This window comes from Symphalangus syndactylus, chromosome 11 (assembly GCF_028878055.3).
Source record: "Symphalangus syndactylus isolate Jambi chromosome 11, NHGRI_mSymSyn1-v2.1_pri, whole genome shotgun sequence".
Lineage (NCBI taxonomy): Eukaryota > Metazoa > Chordata > Mammalia > Primates > Hylobatidae > Symphalangus > Symphalangus syndactylus.
This window is the reverse complement of record NC_072433.2, coordinates 3,397,318-3,422,607: the sequence shown is the minus strand read 5'-3', so window position 1 is coordinate 3,422,607 and position 25,290 is coordinate 3,397,318.

Below are 25,290 nucleotides of genomic sequence, written 5' to 3'. Positions count from 1 at the left end.
ATTTTCTACAGACAGAGTGTTTCAAATCAGCTCAATCAAAAGTATGGTTTAACTCTGTTAGCTGAATGCTCAGATCAGAAAGAAGTTTCACAGAATGCTTCTGTGTAGTTTATATTTGAATATATTCCTTTTTCCACTACTACGCTCTTAGCGCTCCAAATGTCCAGTTGCATTTTCTACAGAAAGAGTGTTCAGATCTGCTCAATCAAAAGTATGGTTTAACTCTGTTAGCTGAATGCACAGATCAGAAAGAAGTTTCACCGAATGATTCTGTGTAGTTTATATTTGAAGACATTTCTTTTTCCACTATTACCCTCTTAGCGCTCCGAATCTCCACTTGCATTTTCTACAAAAAGAGTGTTTCATAACTGCTCAATCAAAAATATGTTTTATCTCTGTTAAATGAATTTACAGATCAGAAATAAGTTTCACAGAATGCATCTGTGTAGTTTTTATTTGAAGATATTCTTTTTCCCAATGTAGGCCTTTTAGCGCTTAGCATGTCCAATTGCAGTTTCTACAGAAAAAGTGTTTCAGAACGGCTGAATCAAAAGTAAGTTTCAACTCTGTTAGTTGAATGCACAGAACAGAAATAATTTTCACAGAATGCTACTGTGTAGTTTATATTTGAATATTTTCCTTTTTCCACTATTACCCTCTTAGCGCTCCGAATGTCCACTGGCATTTTCTACAGAAAGAGTGTTCAGAACTGCACAATCAAAAGTATGGTTTAACTCTGTTAGCTTAATGAACATATCAGAAATATGTTTCAAACAATGCTTCTGTGTAGTTTTTATTTGAAGATATTATTTTTCCCAATAGAGGCCTCTTAGCGCTCAGAATGTCCAATTGCAGTTTCTACAGAAAGAGTGTTTCAGAAAGGCTCAATCAAAAGTAAGGTTCAACTCTGTTATTTGAATGCACAGAACAGAAAGTAGTTTCATACAATGCTTCTGTGTAGTTTATATTTGAACATATTCTTTTTTCCACTATTACCCACTTAGCGCTACGAATGTCCAGTTGCATTATCTACAGACAGAGTGTTTCAAAACTGCTCAATAAAAAATATGGTTTAACTCTGTTAGCTGAATGCTCAGATCAGAAAGAAGTTTCACATAATGCTTCTGTGTAGTTTATATTTGAATATATTCCTTTTTCCACTACTACTCTCTTAGCGCTCCAAATGTCCAGTTGCATTTTCTACAGAAAGAGTGTTCAGATCTGCTCAATCAAAAGTATGGTTTAATTCTGTTAGCTGAATGCACAGATCAGAAAGAAGTTTCACAGAATGATTCTGTGCAGTTTATATTTGGAGACATTCCTTTTTCCACTATTACCCTCTTAGCGCTCCGAATCTCCACTTGCATTTTCTACAGAAAGAGTGTTTCAGAACGGCTCAATCAAAACTAAGGTTCAACTCTTTTAGTTGAACAAACAGAACAGAAAGAAGTTTCACACAATTCTTCTGTGTAGTTTTTATTTGTAGACATTATTTTTCCCAATATAGGACTCTTAGCGCTCAGAATGTCCAATTGCAGTTTCTACAGAAAGAGTGTTTCAGAACGGCTCAATCAAAAGTAAGGTTCAACTCTGTTAGTTGAATGCACAGAACAGAAAGGAGTTTCATACAATGCTTCTGTGTAGTTTATATTTGAACATATTCTTTTTTCCACTATTACCCACTTAGCGCTACGAATGTCCAGTTGCATTTTCTACAGACAGAGTGTTTCAAAACTGCTCAATCAAAAGTATGGTTTAACTCTGTTAGCTGAATGCTCAGATCAGAAAGAAGTTTCACAGAATGCTTCTGTGTAGTTTATATTTGAATATATTCCTTTTTCCACTACTACTCTCTTAGCGCTCCAAATGTCCAGTTGCATTTTCTACAGAAAGAGTGTTCAGATCTGCTCAATCAAAAGTATGGTTTAATTCTGTTAGCTGAATGCACAGATCAGAAAGAAGTTTCACAGAATGATTCTGTGCAGTTTATATTTGGAGACATTCCTTTTTCCACTATTACCCTCTTAGCGCTCCGAATCTCCACTTGCATTTTCTACAGAAAGAGTGTTCAGAACTGCGCAATCAAAAGTATGGTTTAACTCTGTTAGCTTAATGAACATATCAGAAATAAGTTTCACACAATGCTTCTGTGTAGTTTTTGTTTGAAGTTATTCTTTTTCCCAATAGAGGCCTCTTAGCGCTCAGAATGTCCAATTGCAATTTCTACAGAAAGAGTGTTTCAGAACGGCTCAATCAAAACTAAGGTTCAACTCTTTTAGTTGAACAAACAGAACAGAAAAAGTTTCACACAATTCTTCTGTGTAGTTTTTATTTGTAGACATTCTTTTTCCCAATATAGGCCTCTTAGCGCTCAGAATGTCCAATTGCAGTTTCTACAGAAAGAGTGTTTCAGAACGGCTCAATCAAAAGTAAGGTTCAACTCTGTTATTTGAATGCACAGAACAGAAAGTAGTTTCATACAATGCTTCTGTGTAGTTTATATTTGAACATATTCTCTTTTCCACTATTACCCACTTAGCGCTACGAATGTCCAGTTGCATTTTCTACAGACAGAGTGTTTCAAAACTGCTCAATCAAAAGTATGGTTTAACTCTGTTAGCTGAATGCTCAGATCAGAAAGAAGTTTCACAGAATGCTTCTGTGTAGTTTATATTTGAATATATTCCTTTTTCCACTATTACCCTCTTAGCGCTCCGAATCTCCACTTGCATTTTCTACAAAAAGAGTGTTTCGTAACTGCTCAATCAAAAATATGTTTTATCTCTGTTAACTGAATTTACAGATCAGAAATAAGTTTCACAGAATGCATCTGTGTAGTTTTTATTTGAAGATATTATTTTTCCCAATATAGGCCTCTTAGCGCTCAGAATGTCCAATTGCAGTTTCTACAGAAAGAGTGTTTCAGAAAGGCTCAATCAAAAGTAAGGTTCAACTCTGTTAGTTGAATGCACAGAACAGAAAGAATTTTCACAGAATGCTACTGTGTAGTTTATATTTGAATATATTCCTTTTTCCACTATTACCCTCTTAGCGCTCCGAATGTCCACTTGCATTTTCTACAGAAAGAGTGTTCAGAACTGCGCAATCAAAAGTATGGTTTAACTCTGTTAGCTTAATGAACATATCAGAAATAAGTTTCACACAATGCTTCTGTGTAGTTTTTATTTGAAGATATTATTTTTCCCAATAGAGGCCTCTTAGCGCTCAGAATGTCCAATTGCAGTTTCTACAGAAAGAGTGTTTCAGAAAGGCTCAATCAAAAGTAAGGTTCAACTCTGTTAGTTGAATGCACAGAACAGAAAGAAGTTTCATACAATGCTTCTGTGTAGTTTATATTTGAACATATTCTTTTTTCCACTATTACCCACTTAGCGCTACGAATGTCCAGTTGCATTTTCTACAGACATTGTGTTTCAAAACTGCTCAATCAAAAGTATGGTTTAACTCTGTTAGCTGAATGCTCAGATCAGAAAGAAGTTTCACAGAATGCTTCTGTGTAGTTTATATTTTAATATATTCCTTTTTCCACTACTACTCTCTTAGCGCTCCAAATGTCCAGTTGCATTTTCTACAGAAAGAGTGTTCAGATCTGCTCAATCAAAAGTATGGTTTAACTCTGTTAGCTGAATGCACAGATCAGAAAGAAGTTTCACAGAATGATTCTGTGTAGTTTATATTTGGAGACATTCCTTTTTCCACTATTACCCTCTTAGCGCTCCGAATGTCCACTTGCATTTTCTACAGAAAGAGTGTTTCAGAACGGCTCAATCAAAACTAAGGTTCAACTCTTTAAGTTGAACAAACAGAACAGAAAAAGTTTCACACAATTCTTCTGTGTAGTTTTTATTTGTAGACATTCTTTTTCCCAATATAGGCCTCTTAGCGCTCAGAATGTCCAATTGCAGTTTCTACAGAAAGAGTGTTTCAGAACGGCTCAATCAAAAGTAAGGTTCAACTCTGTTATTTGAATGCACAGAACAGAAAGTAGTTTCATACAATGCTTCTGTGTAGTTTATATTTGAACATATTCTCTTTTCCACTATTACCCACTTAGCGCTACGAATGTCCAGTTGCATTTTCTACAGACAGAGTGTTTCAAAACTGCCCAATCAAAAGTATGGTTTAACTCTGTTAGCTGAATGCTCAGATCAGAAAGAAGTTTCACAGAATGCTTCTGTGTAGTTTATATTTGAATATATTCCTTTTTCCACTACTACCCTCTTAGCGCTCCAAATGTCCAGTTGCATTTTCTACAGAAAGAGTGTTCAGATCTGCTCAATCAAAAGTATGGTTTAACTCTGTTAGCTGAATGCACAGATCAGAAAGAAGTTTCACAGAATGATTCTGTGTAGTTTATATTTGGAGACATTCCTTTTTCCACTATTACCCTCTTAGCGCTCCGAATCTCCACTTGCATTTTCTACAGAAAGAGTGTTTCAGAACGGCTCAATCACAACTAAGGTTCAACCCTTTTAGTTGAACAAACAGAACAGAAAGAAGTTTCACACAATTATTATGTGTAGTTTTTATTTGTAGACATTCTTTTTCCCAATATAGGCCTCTTAGCACTCAGAATGTCCAATTGCAGTTTCTACAGAAAGAGTGTTTCAGAACGGCTCAATCAAAAGTAAGGTTCAACTCTGTTAGTTGAATGCACAGAACAGAAACAAGTTTCATACAATGCTTCTGTGTAGTTTATATTTGAACATATTCTTTTTTCCACTATTACCCACTTAGCGCTACGAATGTCCAGTTGCATTTTCTGCAGACAGAGTGTTTCAAATCTGCTCAATCAAAAGTATGGTTTAACTCTGTTAGCTGAATGCTCAGATCAGAAAGAAGTTTCACAGAATGCTTCTGTGTAGTTTATATTTGAATATATTCCTTTTTCCACTACTACGCTCTTAGCGCTCCAAATGTCCAGTTGCATTTTCTACAGAAAGAGTGTTCAGATCTGCTCAATCAAAAGTATGGTTTAACTCTGTTAGCTGAATGCACAGATCAGAAAGAAGTTTCACCGAATGATTCTGTGTAGTTTATATTTGAAGACATTCCTTTTTCCACTATTACCCTCTTAGCGCTCCGAATCTCCACTTGCATTTTCTACAAAAAGAGTGTTTCATAACTGCTCAATCAAAAATATGTTTTATCTCTGTTAACTGAATTTACAGATCAGAAATAAGTTTCACAGAATGCATCTGTGTAGTTTTTATTTGAAGATATTCTTTTTCCCAATGTAGGCCTCTTAGCGCTTAGCATGTCCAATTGCAGTTTCTACAGAAAAAGTGTTTCAGAACGGCTGAATCAAAAGTAAGGTTCAACTCTGTTAGTTGAATGCACAGAACAGAAATAATTTTCACAGAATGCTACTGTGTAGTTTATATTTGAATATATTCCTTTTTCCACTATTACCCTCTTAGCGCTCCGAATGTCCACTTGCATTTTCTACAGAAAGAGTGTTCAGAACTGCGCAATCAAAAGTATGGTTTAACTCTGTTAGCTTAATGAACATATCAGAAATATGTTTCAAACAATGCTTCTGTGTAGTTTTTATTTGAAGATATTATTTTTCCCAATAGAGGCCTCTTAGCGCTCAGTATGTCCAATTGCAGTTTCTACAGAAAGAGTGTTTCAGAACGGCTCAATCAAAAGTAAGGTTCAACTCTGTTATTTGAATGCACAGAACAGAAAGGAGTTTCATACAATGCTTCTGTGTAGTTTATATTTGAACATATTCTTTTTTCAACTATTACCCACTTAGCGCTACGAATGTCCAGTTGCATTTTCTACAGACAGAGTGTTTCAAAACTGCTCAATCAAAAGTATGGTTTAACTCTGTTAGCTGAATGCTCAGATCAGAAAGAAGTTTCACAGAATGCTTCTGTGTAGTTTATATATGAATATATTCCTTTTTCCACTACTACGCTCTTAGCGCTCCAAATGTCCTGTTGCATTTTCTACAGAAAGAGTGTTAAGATCTGCTCAATCAAAAGTATGGTTTAACTCTGTTAGCTGAATGCACAGATCAGAAATAAGTTTCACCGAATGATTCTGTGTAGTTTATATTTGAAGACATTCCTTTTTCCACTATTACCCTCTTAGCGCTCCGAATCTCCACTTGCATTTTCTACAAAAAGAGTGTTTCATAACTGCTCAATCAAAAATATGTTTTATCTCTGTTAACTGAATTTACAGATCAGAAATAAGTTTCACAGAATGCATCTGTGTAGTTTTTATTTGAAGATATTTTTTTCCCAATGTAGGCCTCTTAGCGCTTAGCATGTCCAATTGCAGTTTCTACAGAAAGAGTGTTTCAGAACGGCTCAATCAAAAGTAAGGTTCAACTCTGTTAGTTGAATGCACAGAACAGAAAGAATTTTCACAGAATGCTACTGTGTAGTTTATATTTGAATATATTCCTTTTTCCACTATTACCCTCTTAGCGCTCCGAATGTCCACTTGCATTTTCTACAGAAAGAGTGTTCAGAACTGCGCAATCAAAAGTATGGTTTAACTCTGTTAGCTTAATGAACATATCAGAAATAAGTTTCACACAATGCTTCTGTGTAGTTTTTATTTGAAGATATTATTTTTCCCAATATAGGCCTCTTAGCGCTCAGAATGTCCAATTGCAGTTTCTACAGAAAGAGTGTTTCAGAAAGGCTCAATCAAAAGTAAGGTTCAACTCTGTTAGTTGAATGCACAGAATAGAAAGAAGTTTCATACAATGCTTCTGTGTAGTTTATATTTGAACATATTCTTTTTTCCACTATTACCCACTTAGCGCTACGAATGTCCAGTTGCATTTTCTACAGACAGAGTGTTTCAAAACTGCTCAATCAAAAGTATGGTTTAACTCTGTTAGCTGAATGCTCAGATCAGAAAGAAGTTTCACAGAATGCTTCTGTGTAGTTTATATTTGAATATATTCCTTTTTCCACTACTACTCTCTTAGCGCTCCAAATGTCCAGTTGCATTTTCTACAGAAAGAGTGTTCAGATCTGCTCAATCAAAAGTATGGTTTAACTCTGTTAGCTGAATGCACAGATCAGAAAGAAGTTTCACAGAATGATTCTGTGTAGTTTATATTTGGAGACATTCCTTTTTCCACTATTACCCTCTTAGCGCTCCGAATCTCCACTTGCATTTTCTACAGAAAGAGTGTTTCAGAACGGCACAATCAAAACTAAGGTTCAACTCTTTTAGTTGAACAAACAGAACAGAAAGAAGTTTCACACAATTCTTCTGTGTAGTTTTTATTTGTAGACATTCTTTTTCAAAATATAGGCCTCTTAGCGCTCAGAATGTCCAATTGCAGTTTCTACAGAAAGAGTGTTTCAGAAGGGCTCAATCAAAAGTCAGGTTCAACTCTGTTAGTTGAATGCACAGAACAGAAAGAAGTTTCATACAATGCTTCTGTGTAGTTTATATTTGAACATATTCTCTTTTCCACTATTACCCACTTAGCGCTATGAATGTCCATTTGCATTTTCTACAGACAGAGTGTTTCAAAACTGCTCAATCAAAAGTATGGTTTAACTCTGTTAGCTGTATGCTCAGATCAGAAAGAAGTTTCACAGAATGCTTCTGTGTAGTTTATATTTGAATATATTCCTTTTTCCACTACTACGCTCTTAGCGCTCCAAATGTCCAGTTGCATTTTCAACAGAAAGAGTGTTCAGATCTGCTCAATCAAAAGTATGTTTTAACTCTGTTAGCTGAATGCACAGATCAGAAAGAAGTTTCACCGAATGATTCTATGTAGTTTATATTTGAAGACATTCCTTTTTCCACTATTACCCTCTTAGCGCTCCGAATCTCCACTTGCATTTTCTACAAAAAGAGTGTTTCATAACTGCTCAATCAAAAATATGTTTTATCTCTGTTAACTGAATTTACAGATCAGAAATAAGTTTCACAGAATGGATCTGTGTAGTTTTTATTTGAAGATATTCTTTTTCCCAATGTAGGCCTCTTAGCGCTTAGCATGTCCAATTGCAGTTTCTACAGAAAGAGTGTTTCAGAACGGCTCAATCAAAAGTAAGGTTCAACTCTGTTAGTTGAATGCACAGAACAGAAAGAATTTTCACAGAATGCTACTGTGTAGTTTATATTTGAATATATTCCTTTTTCCACTATTACCCTCTTAGCGCTCCGAATGTCCACTTGCATTTTCTACAGAAAGAGTGTTCAGAACTGCGCAATCAAAAGTATGGTTTAACTCTGTTAGCTTAATGAACATATCAGAAATAAGTTTCACACAATGCTTCTGTGTGGTTTTTATTTGAAGATATTCTTTTTCCCAATGTAGGCCTCTTAGCGCTCAGAATGTCCAATTGCAGTTTCTACAGAAAGAGTGTTTCAGAACGGCTCAATCAAAAGTAAGGTTCAACTCTGATTGTTGAATGCACAGAACAGAAAGAAGTTTCATACAATGCTTCTGTGTAGTTTATATTTGAACATATTCTTTTTTCCACTATTACCCACTTAGCGCTACGAATGTCCAGTTGCATTTTCTACAGACAGAGTTTTTCAAAACTGCTCAATCAAAAGTATGGTTTAACTCTGTTAGCTGAATGCTCAGATCAGAAAGAAGTTTCACAGAATGCTTCTGTGTAGTTTTTATTTGAATATATTCCTTTTTCCACTACAACGCTCTTAGCGCTCCAAATGTCCAGTTGCATTTTCTACAGAAAGAGTGTTCAGATCTGCTCAATCAAAAGTATGGTTTAACTCTGTTAGCTGAATGCACAGATCAGAAAGAAGTTTCACAGAATGATTCTGTGTAGTTTATATTTGGAGACATTCCTTTTTCCACTATTACCCTCTTAGCGCTCCGAATTTCCACTTGCATTTTCTACAGAAAGAGTGTTTCAGAACGGCTCAATCAAAACTAAGGTTCAACTCTTTTAGTTGAACAAACAGAACAGAAAAAGTTTCACACAATTCTTCTGTGTAGTTTTTATTTGTAGACATTCTTTTTCCCAATATAGGCCTCTTAGCGCTCAGAATGTCCAATTGCAGTTTCTACAGAAAGAGTGTTTCAGAACGGCTCAATCAAAAGTAAGGTTCAACTCTGTTATTTGAATGCACAGAACAGAAAGGAGTTTCATACAATGCTTCTGTGTAGTTTATATTTGAACATATTCTTTTTTCCACTATTACCCACTTAGCGCTACGAATGTCCAGTTGCATTATCTACAGACAGAGTGTTTCAAAACTGCTCAATCAAAAATATGGTTTAACTCTGTTAGCTGAATGCTCAGATCAGAAAGAAGTTTCACATAATGCTTCTGTGTAGTTTATATTTGAATATATTCCTTTTTCCACTACTACTCTCTTAGCGCTCCAAATGTCCAGTTGCATTTTCTACAGAAAGAGTGTTCAGATCTGCTCAATCAAAAGTATGGTTTAATTCTGTTAGCTGAATGCACAGATCAGAAAGAAGTTTCACAGAATGATTCTGTGCAGTTTATATTTGGAGACATTCCTTTTTCCACTATTACCCTCTTAGCGCTCCGAATCTCCACTTGCATTTTCTACAGAAAGAGTGTTTCAGAACGGCTCAATCAAAACTAAGGTTCAACTCTTTTAGTTGAACAAACAGAACAGAAAGAAGTTTCACACAATTCTTCTGTGTAGTTTTTATTTGTAGACATTATTTTTCCCAATATAGGCCTCTTAGCGCTCAGAATGTCCAATTGCAGTTTCTACAGAAAGAGTGTTTCAGAACGGCTCAATCAAAAGTAAGGTTCAACTCTGTTAGTTGAATGCACAGAACAGAAAGGAGTTTCATACAATGCTTCTGTGTAGTTTATATTTGAACATATTCCTTTTTCCACTATTACCCTCTTAGCGCTCCGAATCTCCACTTGCATTTTCTACAGAAAGAGTGTTTCATAACTGCTCAATCAAAAATATGTTTTATCTCTGTTAACTGAATTTACAGATCAGAAATAAGTTTCACAGAATGCATCTGTGTAGTTTTTATTTGAAGATATTCTTTTTCCCAATGTAGGCCTCTTAGCGCTTAGCATGTCCAATTGCAGTTTCTACAGAAAGAGTGTTTCAGAACGGCTCAATCAAAAGTAAGGTTCAACTCTGTTAGTTGAATGCACAGAACAGAAAGTATTTTCACAGAATGCTACTGTGTAGTTTATATTTGAATATATTCCTTTTTCCACTATTACCCTCTTAGCGCTCGGAATGTCCACTTGCATTTTCTACAGAAAGAGTGTTCAGAACTGCGCAATCAAAAGTATGGTTTAACTCTGTTAGCTTAATGAACATATCAGAAATAAGTTTCACACAATGCTTCTGTGTAGTTTTTATTTGAAGATATTATTTTTCCCAATATAGGCCTCTTAGCGCTCAGAATGTCCAATTGCAGTTTCTACAGAAAGAGTGTTTCAGAAAGGCTCAATCAAAAGTAAGGTTCAACTCTGTTAGTTGAATGCACAGAACAGAAAGAAGTTTCATACAATGCTTCTGTGTAGTTTATATTTGAACATATTCTTTTTTCCACTATTACCCACTTAGCGCTACGAATGTCCAGTTGCATTTTCTACAGACAGAGTGTTTCAAAACTGCTCAATCATAAGTATGGTTTAACTCTGTTAGCTGAATGCTCAGATCAGAAAGAAGTTTCACAGAATGCTTCTGTGTAGTTTATATTTGAATATATTCCTTTTTCCACTACTACCCTCTTAGCGCTCCAAATGTCCAGTTGCATTTTCTACAGAAAGAGTGTTCAGATCTGCTCAATCAAAAGTATGGTTTAACTCTGTTAGCTGAATGCACAGATCAGAAAGAAGTTTCACAGAATGATTCTGTGTAGTTTATATTTGGAGACATTCCTTTTTCCACTATTACCCTCTTAGCGCTCCGAATCTCCACTTGCATTTTCTACAGAAAGAGTGTTTCAGAACGGCTCAATCACAACTAAGGTTCAACTCTTTTAGTTGAACAAACAGAACAGAAAGAAGTTTCACACAATTCTTCTGTGTAGTTTTTATCTGTAGACATTCTTTTTCCCAATATAGGCCTCTTAGCGCTCAGAATGTCCAATTGCAGTTTCTACAGAAAGAGTGTTTCAGAACGGCTCAATCAAAAGTAAGGTTCAACTCTGTTAGTTGAATGCACAGAACAGAAAGAAGTTTCATACAATGCTTCTGTGTAGTTTATATTTGAACATATTCTTTTTTCCACTATTACCCACTTAGCGCTACGAATGTCCAGTTGCATTTTCTACAGACAGAGTGTTTCAAATCAGCTCAATCAAAAGTATGGTTTAACTCTGTTAGCTGAATGCTCAGATCAGAAAGAAGTTTCACAGAATGCTTCTGTGTAGTTTATATTTGAATATATTCCATTTTCCACTACAACGCTCTTAGCGCTCCAAATGTCCAGTTGCATTTTCTACAGAAAGAGTGTTCAGATCTGCTCAATCAAAAGTATGGTTTAACTCTGTTAGCTGAATGCACAGATCAGAAAGAAGTTTCACCGAATGATTCTGTGTAGTTTATATTTGAAGACATTTCTTTTTCCACTATTACCCTCTTAGCGCTCCGAATCTCCACTTGCATTTTCTACAAAAAGAGTGTTTCATAACTGCTCAATCAAAAATATGTTTTATCTCTGTTAAATGAATTTACAGATCAGAAATAAGTTTCACAGAATGCATCTGTGTAGTTTTTATTTGAAGATATTCTTTTTCCCAATGTAGGCCTCTTAGCGCTTAGCATGTCCAATTGCAGTTTCTACAGAAAAAGTGTTTCAGAACGGCTGAATCAAGAGTAAGGTTCAACTCTGTTAGTTGAATGCACAGAACAGAAATAATTTTCACAGAATGCTACTGTGTAGTTTATATTTGAATATATTCCTTTTTCCACTATTACCCTCTTAGCGCTCCGAATGTCCACTGGCATTTTCTACAGAAAGAGTGTTCAGAACTGCGCAATCAAAAGTATGGTTTAACTCTGTTAGCTTAATGAACATATCAGAAATATGTTTCAAACAATGCTTCTGTGTAGTTTTTATTTGAAGATATTATTTTTCCCAATAGAGGCCTCTTAGCGCTCAGAATGTCCAATTGCAGTTTCTACAGAAAGAGTGTTTCAGAAAGGCTCAATCAAAAGTAAGGTTCAACTCTGTTAGTTGAATGCACAGAACAGAAAGTAGTTTCATACAATGCTTCTGTGTAGTTTATATTTGAACATATTCTTTTTTCCACTATTACCCACTTAGCGCTACGAATGTCCAGTTGCATTATCTACAGACAGAGTGTTTCAAAACTGCTCAATCAAAAATATGGTTTAACTCTGTTAGCTGAATGCTCAGATCAGAAAGAAGTTTCACAGAATGATTCTGTGCAGTTTATATTTGGAGACATTCCTTTTTCCACTATTACCCTCTTAGCGCTCCGAATCTCCACTTGCATTTTCTACAGAAAGAGTGTTTCAGAACGGCTCAATCAAAACTAAGGTTCAACTCTTTTAGTTGAACAAACAGAACAGAAAGAAGTTTCACACAATTCTTCTGTGTAGTTTTTATTTGTAGACATTATTTTTCCCAATATAGGCCTCTTAGCGCTCAGAATGTCCAATTGCAGTTTCTACAGAAAGAGTGTTTCAGAACGGCTCAATCAAAAGTAAGGTTCAACTCTGTTAGTTGAATGCACAGAACAGAAAGGAGTTTCATACAATGCTTCTGTGTAGTTTATATTTGAACATATTCCTTTTTCCACTATTACCCTCTTAGCGCTCCGAATCTCCACTTGCATTTTCTACAGAAAGAGTGTTCAGAACTGCGCAATCAAAAGTATGATTTAACTCTGTTAGCTTAATGAACATATCAGAAATAAGTTTCACACAATGCTTCTGTGTAGTTTTTATTTGAAGATATTATTTTTCCCAATATAGTCCTCTTAGCGCTCAGAATGTCCAATTGCAGTTTCTACAGAAAGAGTGTTTCAGAAAGGCTCAATCAAAAGTAAGGTTCAACTCTGTTAGTTGAATGCACAGAACAGAAAGAATTTTCATACAATGCTTCTGTGTAGTTTATATTTGAACATATTCTTTTTTCCACTATTACCCACTTAGCGCTACGAATGTCCAGTTGCATTTTCTACAGACAGAGTGTTTCAAAACTGCTCAATCAAAAGTATGGTTTAACTCTGTTAGCTGAATGCTCAGATCAGAAAGAAGTTTCACAGAATGCTTCTGTGTAGTTTATATTTGAATATATTCCTTTTTCCACTACTACGCTCTTAGCGCTCCAAATGTCCAGTTGCATTTTCAACAGAAAGAGTGTTCAGATCTGCTCAATCAAAAGTATGGTTTAACTCTGTTAGCTGAATGCACAGATCAGAAAGAAGTTTCACCGCATGATTCTGTGTAGTTTATATTTGAAGACATTCCTTTTTCCACTATTACCCTCTTAGCGCTCCGAATCTCCACTTGCATTTTCTACAAAAAGAGTGTTTCATAACTGCTCAATCAAAAATATGTTTTATCTCTGTTAACTGAATTTACAGATCAGAAATTAGTTTCACAGAATGCATCTGTGTAGTTTTTATTTGAAGATATTCTTTTTCCCAATGTAGGCCTCTTAGCGCTTAGCATGTCCAATTGCAGTTTCTACAGAAAGAGTGTTTCAGAACGGCTCAATCAAAAGTAAGGTTCAACTCTGTTAGTTGAATGCACAGAACAGAAAGAATTTTCACAGAATGCTACTGTGTAGTTTATATTTGAATATATTCCTTTTTCCACTATTACCCTCTTAGCGCTCCGAATGTCCACTTGCATTTTCTACAGAAGGAGTGTTCAGAACTGCGCAATCAAAAGTATGGTTTAACTCTGTTAGCTTAATGAACATATCAGAAATAAGTTTCACACAATGCTTCTGTGTAGTTTTTATTTGAAGATATTTTTTTTCCCAATATATGCCTCTTAGCGCTCAGAATGTCCAATTGCAGTTTCTACAGAAAGAGTGTTTCAGAAAGGCTCAATCAAAAGTAAGGTTCAACTCTGTTAGTTGAATGCACAGAACAGAAAGAAGTTTCATACAATGCTTCTGTGTAGTTTATATTTGAACATATTCTTTTTTCCACTATTACCCACTTAGCGCTACGAATGTCCAGTTGCATTTTCTACAGACAGAGTGTTTCAAAACTGCTCAATCAAAAGTATGGTTTAACTCTGTTAGCTGAATGCTCAGATCAGAAAGAAGTTTCACAGAATGCTTCTGTGTAGTTTATATTTGAATATATTCCTTTTTCCACTACTACCCTCTTAGCGCTCCAAATGTCCAGTTGCATTTTCTACAGAAAGAGTGTTCAGATCTGCTCAATCAAAAGTATGGTTTAACTCTGTTAGCTGAATGCACAGATCAGAAAGAAGTTTCACAGAATGATTCTGTGTAGTTTATATTTGGAGACATTCCTTTTTCCACTATTACCCTCTTAGCGCTCCGAATCTCCACTTGCATTTTCTACAGAAAGAGTGTTTCAGAACGGCTCAATCACAACTAAGGTTCAACTCTTTTAGTTGAACAAACAGAACAGAAAGAAGTTTCACACAATTCTTCTGTGTAGTTTTTATCTGTAGACATTCTTTTCCCAATATAGGCCTCTTAGCGCTCAGAATGTCCAATTGCAGTTTCTACAGAAAGAGTGTTTCAGAACGGCTCAATCAAAAGTAAGGTTCAACTCTGTTAGTTGAATGCACAGAACAGAAAGAAGTTTCATACAATGGTTCTGTGTAGTTTATATTTGAACATATTCTTTTTTCCACTATTACCCACTTAGCGCTACGAATGTCCAGTTGCATTTTCTACAGACAGAGTGTTTCAAATCAGCTCAATCAAAAGTATGGTTTAACTCTGTTAGCTGAATGCTCAGATCAGAAAGAAGTTTCACAGAATGCTTCTGTGTAGTTTATATTTGAATATATTCCTTTTTCCACTACTACGCTCTTAGCGCTCCAAATGTCCAGTTGCATTTTCTACAGAAAGAGTGTTCAGATCTGCTCAATCAAAAGTATGGTTTAACTCTGTTAGCTGAATGCACAGATCAGAAAGAAGTTTCACCGAATGATTCTGTGTAGTTTATATTTGAAGACATTTCTTTTTCCACTATTACCCTCTTAGCGCTCCGAATCTCCACTTGCATTTTCTACAAAAAGAGTGTTTCATAACTGCTCAATCAAAAATATGTTTTATCTCTGTTAAATGAATTTACAGATCAGAAATAAGTTTCACAGAATGCATCTGTGTAGTTTTTAGTTGAAGATATTCTTTTTCCCAATGTAGGCCTCTTAGCGCTTAGCATGTCCAATTGCAGTTTCTACAGAAAAAGTGTTTCAGAACGGCTGAATCAAAAGTAAGGTTCAACTCTGTTAGTTGAATGCACAGAACAGAAATAATTTTCACAGAATGCTACTGTGTAGTTTATATTTGAATATATTCCTTTTTCCACTATTACCCTCTTAGCGCTCCAAATGTCCACTGGCATTTTCTACAGAAAGAGTGTTCAGAACTGCGCAATCAAAAGTATGGTTTAACTCTGTTAGCTTAATGAACATATCAGAAATATGTTTCAAACAATGCTTCTGTGTAGTTTTTATTTGAAGATATTATTTTTCCCAATAGAGGCCTCTTAGCGCTCAGAATGTCCAATTGCAGTTTCTACAGAAAGAGTGTTTCAGAAAGGCTCAATCAAAAGTAAGGTTCAACTCTGTTAGTTGAATGCACAGAACAGAAAGTAGTTTCATACAATGCTTCTGTGTAGTTTATATTTGAACATATTCTTTTTTCCACTATTACCCACTTAGCGCTACGAATGTCCAGTTGCATTATCTACAGACAGAGTGTTTCAAAACTGCTCAATCAAAAATATGGTTTAACTCTGTTAGCTGAATGCTCAGATCAGAAAGAAGTTTCACATAATGCTTCTGTGTAGTTTATATTTGAATATATTCCTTTTTCCACTACTACTCTCTTAGCGCTCCAAATGTCCAGTTGCATTTTCTACAGAAAGAGTGTTCAGATCTGCTCAATCAAAAGTATGGTTTAATTCTGTTAGCTGAATGCACAGATCAGAAAGAAGTTTCACAGAATGATTCTGTGCAGTTTATATTTGGAGACTTTCCTTTTTCCACTATTACCCTCTTAGCGCTCCGAATCTCCACTTGCATTTTCTACAGAAAGAGTGTTTCAGAACGGCTCAATCAAAACTAAGGTTCAACTCTTTTAGTTGAACAAACAGAACAGAAAGAAGTTTCACACAATTCTTCTGTGTAGTTTTTATTTCTAGACATTATTTTTCCCAATATAGGCCTCTTAGCGCTCAGAATGTCCAATTGCAGTTTCTACAGAAAGAGTGTTTCAGAACGGCTCAATCAAAAGTAAGGTTCAACTCTGTTAGTTGAATGCACAGAACAGAAAGGAGTTTCATACAATGCTTCTGTGTAGTTTATATTTGAACATATTCCTTTTTCCACTATTACCCTCTTAGCGCTCCGAATCTCCACTTGCATTTTCTACAGAAAGAGTGTTCAGAACTGCGCAATCAAAAGTATGATTTAACTCTGTTAGCTTAATGAACATATCAGAAATAAGTTTCACACAATGCTTCTGTGTAGTTTTTATTTGAAGATATTATTTTTCCCAATAGAGGCCTCTTAGCGCTCAGAATGTCCAATTGCAGTTTCTACAGAAAGAGTGTTTCAGAAAGGCTCAATCAAAAGTAAGGTTCAACTCTGTTAGTTGAATGCACAGAACAGAAAGAATTTTCATACAATGCTTCTGTGTAGTTTATATTTGAACATATTCTTTTTTCCACTATTACCCACTTAGCGCTACGAATGTCCAGTTGCATTTTCTACAGACAGAGTGTTTCAAAACTGCTCAATCAAAAGTATGGTTTAACTCTGTTAGCTGAATGCTCAGATCAGAAAGAAGTTTCACAGAATGCTTCTGTGTAGTTTATATTTGAATATATTCCTTTTTCCACTACTACGCTCTTAGCGCTCCAAATGTCCAGTTGCATTTTCAACAGAAAGAGTGTTCAGATCTGCTCAATCAAAAGTATGGTTTAACTCTGTTAGCTGAATGCACAGATCAGAAAGAAGTTTCACCGAATGATTCTGTGTAGTTTATATTTGAAAACATTCCTTTTTCCACTATTACCCTCTTAGCGCTCCGAATCTCCACTTGCATTTTCTACAAAAAGAGTGTTTCATAACTGCTCAATCAAAAATATGTTTTATCTCTGTTAACTGAATTTACAGATCAGAAATAAGTTTCACAGAATGCATCTGTGTAGTTTTTATTTGAAGATATTCTTTTTCCCAATGTAGGCCTCTTAGCGCTTAGCATGTCCAATTGCAGTTTCTACAGAAAGAGTGTTTCAGAACGGCTCAATCAAAAGTAAGGTTCAACTCTGTTAGTTGAATGCACAGAACAGAAAGAATTTTCACAGAATGCTACTGTGTAGTTTATATTTGAATATATTCCTTTTTCCACTATTACCCTCTTAGCGCTCCGAATGTCCACTTGCATTTTCTACAGAAATAGTGTTCAGAACTGCGCAATCAAAAGTATGGTTTAACTCTGTTAGCTTAATGAACATATCAGAAATAAGTTTCACACAATGCTTCTGTGTAGTTTTTATTTGAAGTTATTATTTTTCCCAATATAGGCCTCTTAGCGCTCAGAATGTCCAATTGCAGTTTCTACAGAAAGAGTGTTTCAGAAAGGCTCAATCAAAAGTAAGGTTCAACTCTGTTAGTTGAATGCACAGAACAGAAAGAAGTTTCATACAATGCTTCTGTGTAGTTTATATTTGAACATATTCTTTTTTCCACTATTACCCACTTAGCGCTACGAATGTCCAGTTGCATTTTCTACAGACAGAGTGTTTCAAAACTGCTCAATCATAAGTATGGTTTAACTCTGTTAGCTGAATGCTCAGATCAGAAAGAAGTTTCACAGAATGCTTCTGTGTAGTTTATATTTGAATATATTCCTTTTTCCACTACTACCCTCTTAGCGCTCCAAATGTCCAGTTGCATTTTCTACAGAAAGAGTGTTCAGATCTGCTCAATCAAAAGTATGGTTTAACTCTGTTAGCTAAATGCACAGATCAGAAAGAAGTTTCACAGAATGATTCTGTGTAGTTTATATTTGGAGACATTCCTTTTTCCACTATTACCCTCTTAGCGCTCCGAATCTCCACTTGCATTTTCTACAGAAAGAGTGTTTCAGAACGGCTCAATCACAGCTAAGGTTCAACTCTTTTAGTTGAACAAACAGAACAGAAAGAAGTTTCACACAATTCTTCTGTGTAGTTTTTATCTGTAGACATTCTTTTTCCCAATATAGGCCTCTTAGCGCTCAGAATGTCCAATTGCAGTTTCTACAGAAAGAGTGTTTCAGAACGGCTCAATCAAAAGTAAGGTTCAACTCTGTTAGTTGAATGCACAGAACAGAAAGAAGTTTCATACAATGCTTCTGTGTAGTTTATATTTGAACATATTCTTTTTTCCACTATTACCCACTTAGCGCTACGAATGTCCAGTTGCATTTTCTACAGACAGAGTGTTTCAAATCAGCTCAATCAAAAGTATGGTTTAACTCTGTTAGCTGAATGCTCAGATCAGAAAGAAGTTTCACAGAATGCTTCTGTGTAGTTTATATTTGAATATATTCCATTTTCCACTACTACGCTCTTAGCGCTCCAAATGTCCAGTTGCATTTTCTACAGAAAGAGTGTTCAGATCTGCTCAATCAAAAGTATGGTTTAACTCTGTTAGCTGAATGCACAGATCAGAAAGAAGTTTCACCGAATGATTCTGTGTAGTTTATATTTGAAGACATTTCTTTTTCCACTATTACCCTCTTAGCGCTCCGAATCTCCACTTGCATTTTCTACAAAAAGAGTGTTTCATAACTGCTCAATCAAAAATATGTTTTATCTCTGTTAAATGAATTTACAGATCAGAAATAAGTTTCACAGAATGCATCTGTGTAGTTTTTATTTGAAGATATTCTTTTTCCCAATGTAGGCCTCTTAGCGCTTAGCATGTCCAATTGCAGTTTCTACAGAAAAAGTGTTTCAGAACGGCTGAATCAAAAGTAAGGTTCAACTCTGTTAGTTGAATGCACAGAACAGAAATAATTTTCACAGAATGCTACTGTGTAGTTTATATTTGAATATATTCCTTTTTCCACTATTACCCTCTTAGCGCTCCGAATGTCCACTGGCATTTTCTACAGAAAGAGTGTTCAGAACTGCGCAATCAAAAGTATGGTTTAACTCTGTTAGCTTAATGAACATATCAGAAATATGTTTCAAACAATGCTTCTGTGTAGTTTTTATTTGAAGATATTATTTTTCCCAATAGAGGCCTCTTAGCGCTCAGAATGTCCAATTGCAGTTTCTACAGAAAGAGTGTTTCAGAAAGGCTCAATCAAAAGTAAGGTTCAACTCTGTTAGTTGAATGCACAGAACAGAAAGTAGTTTCATACAATGCTTCTGTGTAGTTTATATTTGAACATATTCTTTTTTCCACTATTACCCACTTAGCGCTACGAATGTCCAGTTGCATTATCTACAGACAGAGTGTTTCAAAACTGCTCAATCAAAAATATGGTTTAACTCTGTTAGCTGAATGCTCAGATCAGAAAGAAGTTTCACATAATGCTTCTGTGTAGTTTATATTTGAATATATTCCTTTTTCCACTACTACTCTCTTAGCGCTCCAAATGTCCAGTTGCATTTTCTACAGAAAGAGTGTTCAGATCTGCTCAATAAAAAGTATGGTTTAATTCTGTTAGCTGAATGCACAGATCAGAAAGAAGTTTCACAGAATGATTCTGTGCAGTTTATATTTGGAGACTTTCCTTTTTCCACTATTACCCTCTTAGCGCTCCGAATCTCCACTTGCATTTTCTACAGAAAGAGTGTTTCAGAACGGCTCAATCAAAACTAAGGTTCAACACTTTTAGTTGAACAAACAGAACAGAAAGAAGTTTCACACAATTCTTCTGTGTAGTTTTTATTTCTAGACATTATTTTTCCCAATATAGGCCTCTTAGCGCTCAGAATGTCCAATTGCAGTTTCTACAGAAAGAGTGTTTCAGAACGGCTCAATCAAAAGTAAGGTTCAACTCTGTTAGTTGAATGCACAGAACAGAAAGGAGTTTCATACAATGCTTCTGTGTAGTTTATATTTGAACATATTCCTTTTTCCACTATTACCCTCTTAGCGCTCCGAATCTCCACTTGCATTTTCTACAGAAAGAGTGTTCAGAACTGCGCAATCAAAAGTATGATTTAACTCTGTTAGCTTAATGAACATATCAGAAATAAGTTTCACACAATGCTTCTGTGTAGTTTTTATTTGAAGATATTATTTTTCCCAATAGAGGCCTCTTAGCGCTCAGAATGTCCAATTGCAGTTTCTACAGAAAGAGTGTTTCAGAAAGGCTCAATCAAAAGTAAGGTTCAACTCTGTTAGTTGAATGCACAGAACAGAAAGAATTTTCATACAATGCTTCTGTGTAGTTTATATTTGAACATATTCTTTTTTCCACTATTACCCACTTAGCGCTACGAATGTCCAGTTGCATTTTCTACAGACAGAGTGTTTCAAAACTGCTCAATCAAAAGTATGGTTTAACTCTGTTAGCTGAATGCTCAGATCAGAAAGAAGTTTCACAGAATGCTTCTGTGTAGTTTATATTTGAATATATTCCTTTTTCCACTACTACGCTCTTAGTGCTCCAAATGTCCAGTTGCATTTTCAACAGAAAGAGTGTTCAGATCTGCTCAATCAAAAGTATGGTTTAACTCTGTTAGCTGAATGCACAGATCAGAAAGAAGTTTCACCGAATGATTCTGTGTAGTTTACATTTGAAGACATTCCTTTTTCCACTATTACCCTCTTAGCGCTCCGAATCTCCACTTGCATTTTCTACAAAAAGAGTGTTTCATAACTGCTCAATCAAAAATATGTTTTATCTCTGTTAACTGAATTTACAGATCAGAAATAAGTTTCACAGAATGCATCTGTGTAGTTTTTATTTGAAGATATTCTTTTTCCCAATTTAGGCCTCTTAGCGCTTAGCATGTCCAATTGCAGTTTCTACAGAAAGAGTGTTTCAGAACGGCTCAATCAAAAGTAAGGTTCAACTCTGTTAGTTGAATGCACAGAACAGAAAGAATTTTCACAGAATGCTACTGTGTAGTTTATATTTGAATATATTCCTTTTTCCACTATTACCCTCTTAGCGCTCCGAATGTCCACTTGCATTTTCTACAGAAAGAGTGTTCAGAACTGCGCAATCAAAAGTATGGTTTAACTCTGTTAGCTTAATGAACATATCAGAAATAAGTTTCACACAATGCTTCTGTGTAGTTTTTATTTGAAGATATTATTTTTCCCAATATAGGCCTCTTAGCGCTCAGAATGTCCAATTGCAGTTTCTACAGAAAGAGTGTTTCAGAAAGGCTCAATCAAAAGTAAGGTTCAACTCCGTTAGTTGAATGCACAGAACAGAAAGAAGTTTCATACAATGCTTCTGTGTAGTTTATATTTGAACATATTCTTTTTTCCACTATTACCCACTTAGCGCTACGAATGTCCAGTTGCATTTTCTACAGACAGAGTGTTTCAAAACTGCTCAATCATAAGTATGGTTTAACTCTGTTAGCTGAATGCTCAGATCAGAAAGAAGTTTCACAGAATGCTTCTGTGTAGTTTATATTTGAATATATTCCTTTTTCCACTACTACCCTCTTAGCGCTCCAAATGTCCAGTTGCATTTTCTACAGAAAGAGTGTTCAGATCTGCTCAATCAAAAGTATGGTTTAACTCTGTTAGCTGAATGCACAGATCAGAAAGAAGTTTCACAGAATGATTCTGTGTAGTTTATATTTGGAGACATTCCTTTTTCCACTATTACCCTCTTAGCGCTCCGAATCTCCACTTGCATTTTCTACAGAAAGAGTGTTTCAGAACGGCTCAATCACAACTAAGGTTCAACTCTTTTAGTTGAACAAACAGAACAGAAAGAAGTGTCACACAATTCTTCTGTGTAGTTTTTATCTGTAGACATTCTTTTTCCCAATATAGGCCTCTTAGCGCTCAGAATGTCCAATTGCAGTTTCTACAGAAAGAGTGTTTCAGAACGGCTCAATCAAAAGTAAGGTTCAACTCTGTTAGTTGAATGCACAGAACAGAAAGAAGTTTCATACAATGCTTCTGTGTAGTTTATATTTGAACGTATTCTTTTTTCCACTATTACCCACTTAGCGCTACGAATGTCCAGTTGCATTTTCTACAGACAGAGTGTTTCAAATCAGCTCAATCAAAAGTATGGTTTAACTCTGTTAGCTGAATGCTCGGATCAGAAAGAAGTTTCACAGAATGCTTCTGTGTAGTTTATATTTGAATATATTCCTTTTTCCACTACTACGCTCTTAGCGCTCCAAATGTCCAGTTGCATTTTCTACAGAAAGAGTGTTCAGATCTGCTCAATCAAAAGTATGGTTTAACTCTGTTAGCTGAATGCACAGATCAGAAAGAAGTTTCACCGAATGATTCTGTGTAGTTTATATTTGAAGACATTTCTTTTTCCACTATTACCCTCTTAGCGCTCCGAATCTCCACTTGCATTTTCTACAAAAAGAGTGTTTCATAACTGCTCAATCAAAAATATGTTTTATCTCTGTTAAATGAATTTACAGATCAGAAATAAGTTTCACAGAATGCATCTGTGTAGTTTTTATTTGAAGATATTCTTTTTCCCAATGTAGGCCTCTTAGCGCTTAGCATGTCCAATTGCAGTTTCTACAGAAAAAGTGTTTCAGAACGGCTGAATCAAAAGTAAGGTTCAACTCTGTTAGTTGAATGCACAGAACAGAAATAATTTTCACAGAATGCTACTGTGTAGTTTATATTTGAATATATTCCTTTTTCCACTACTACCCTCTTAGCGCTCCGAATGTCCACTGGCATTTTCTACAGAAAGAGTGTTCAGAACTGCGCAATCAAAAGTATGGTTTAACTCTGTTAGCTTAATGAACATATCAGAAATATGTTTCAAACAATGCTTCTGTGTAGTTTTTATTTGAAGATATTATTTTTCCCAATAGAGGCCTCTTAGCGCTCAGAATGTCCAATTGCAGTTTCTACAGAAAGAGTGTTTCAGAAAGGCTCAATCAAAAGTAAGGTTCAACTCTGTTAGTTGAATGCACAGAACAGAAAGTAGTTTCATACAATGCTTCTGTGTAGTTTATATTTGAACATATTCTTTTTTCCACTATTACCCACTTAGCGCTACGAATGTCCAGTTGCATTATCTACAGACAGAGTGTTTCAAAACTGCTCAATCAAAAATATGGTTTAACTCTGTTAGCTGAATGCTCAGATCAGAAAGAAGTTTCACATAATGCTTCTGTGTAGTTTATATTTGAATATATTCCTTTTTCCACTACTAATCTCTTAGCGCTCCAAATGTCCAGTTGCATTTTCTACAGAAAGAGTGTTCAGATCTGCTCAATCAAAAGTATGGTTTAATTCTGTTAGCTGAATGCACAGATCAGAAAGAAGTTTCACAGAATGATTCTGTGCATTTTATATTTGGAGACATTCCTTTTTCCACTATTACCCTCTTAGCGCTCCGAATCTCCACTTGCATTTTCTACAGAAAGAGTGTTTCAGAACGGCTCAATCAAAACTAAGGTTCAACTCTTTTAGTTGAACAAACAGAACAGAAAGAAGTTTCACACAATTCTTCTGTGTAGTTTTTATTTGTAGACATTATTTTTCCCAATATAGGCCTCTTAGCGCTCAGAATGTCCAATTGCAGTTTCTACAGAAAGAGTGTTTCAGAACGGCTCAATCAAAAGTAAGGTTCAACACTGTTAGTTGAATGCACAGAACATAAAGGAGTTTCATACAATGCTTCTGTGTAGTTTATATTTGAACATATTCCTTTTTCCACTATTACCCTCTTAGCGCTCCGAATGTCCACTTGCATTTTCTACAGAAAGAGTGTTCAGAACTGCGCAATCAAAAGTATGATTTAACTCTGTTAGCTTAATGAACATATCAGAAATAAGTTTCACACAATGCTTCTGTGTAGTTTTTATTTGAAGATATTATTTTTCCCAATATAGGCCTCTTAGCGCTCAGAATGTCCAATTGCAGTTTCTACAGAAAGAGTGTTTCAGAAAGGCTCAATCAAAAGTAAGGTTCAACTCTGTTAGTTGAATGCACAGAACAGAAAGAATTTTCATACAATGCTTCTGTGTAGTTTATATTTGAACATATTCTTTTTTCCACTATTACCCACTTAGCGCTACGAATGTCCAGTTGCATTTTCTACAGACAGAGTGTTTCAAAACTGCTCAATCAAAAGTATGGTTTAACTCTGTTAGCTGAATGCTCAGATCAGAAAGAAGTTTCACAGAATGCTTCTGTGTAGTTTATATTTGAATATATTCCTTTTTCCACTAGTACGCTCTTAGCGCTCCAAATGTCCAGTTGCATTTTCAACAGAAAGAGTGTTCAGATCTGCTCAATCAAAAGTATGGTTTAACTCTGTTAGCTGAATGCACAGATCAGAAAGAAGTTTCACCGAATGATTCTGTGTAGTTTATATTTGAAGACATTCCTTTTTCCACTATTACCCTCTTAGCGCTCCGAATCTCCACTTGCATTTTCTACAAAAAGAGTGTTTCATAACTGCTCAATCAAAAATATGTTTTATCTCTGTTAACTGAATTTACAGATCAGAAATAAGTTTCACAGAATGCATCTGTGTAGTTTTTATTTGAAGATATTCTTTTTCCCAATGTAGGCCTCTTAGCGCTTAGCATGTCCAATTGCAGTTTCTACAGAAAGAGTGTTTCAGAACGGCTCAATCAAAAGTAAGGTTCAACTCTGTTAGTTGAATGCACAGAACAGAAAGAATTTTCACAGAATGCTACAGTGTAGTTTATATTTGAATATATTCCTTTTTCCACTATTACCCTCTTAGCGCTCCGAATGTCCACTTGCATTTTCTACAGAAAGAGTGTTCAGAACTGCGCAATCAAAAGTATGGTTTAACTCTGTTAGCTTAATGAACATATCAGAAATAAGTTTCACACAATGCTTCTGTGTAGTTTTTATTTGAAGATATTATTTTTCCCAATATAGGCCTCTTAGCGCTCAGAATGTCCAATTGCAGTTTCTACAGAAAGAGTGTTTCAGAAAGGCT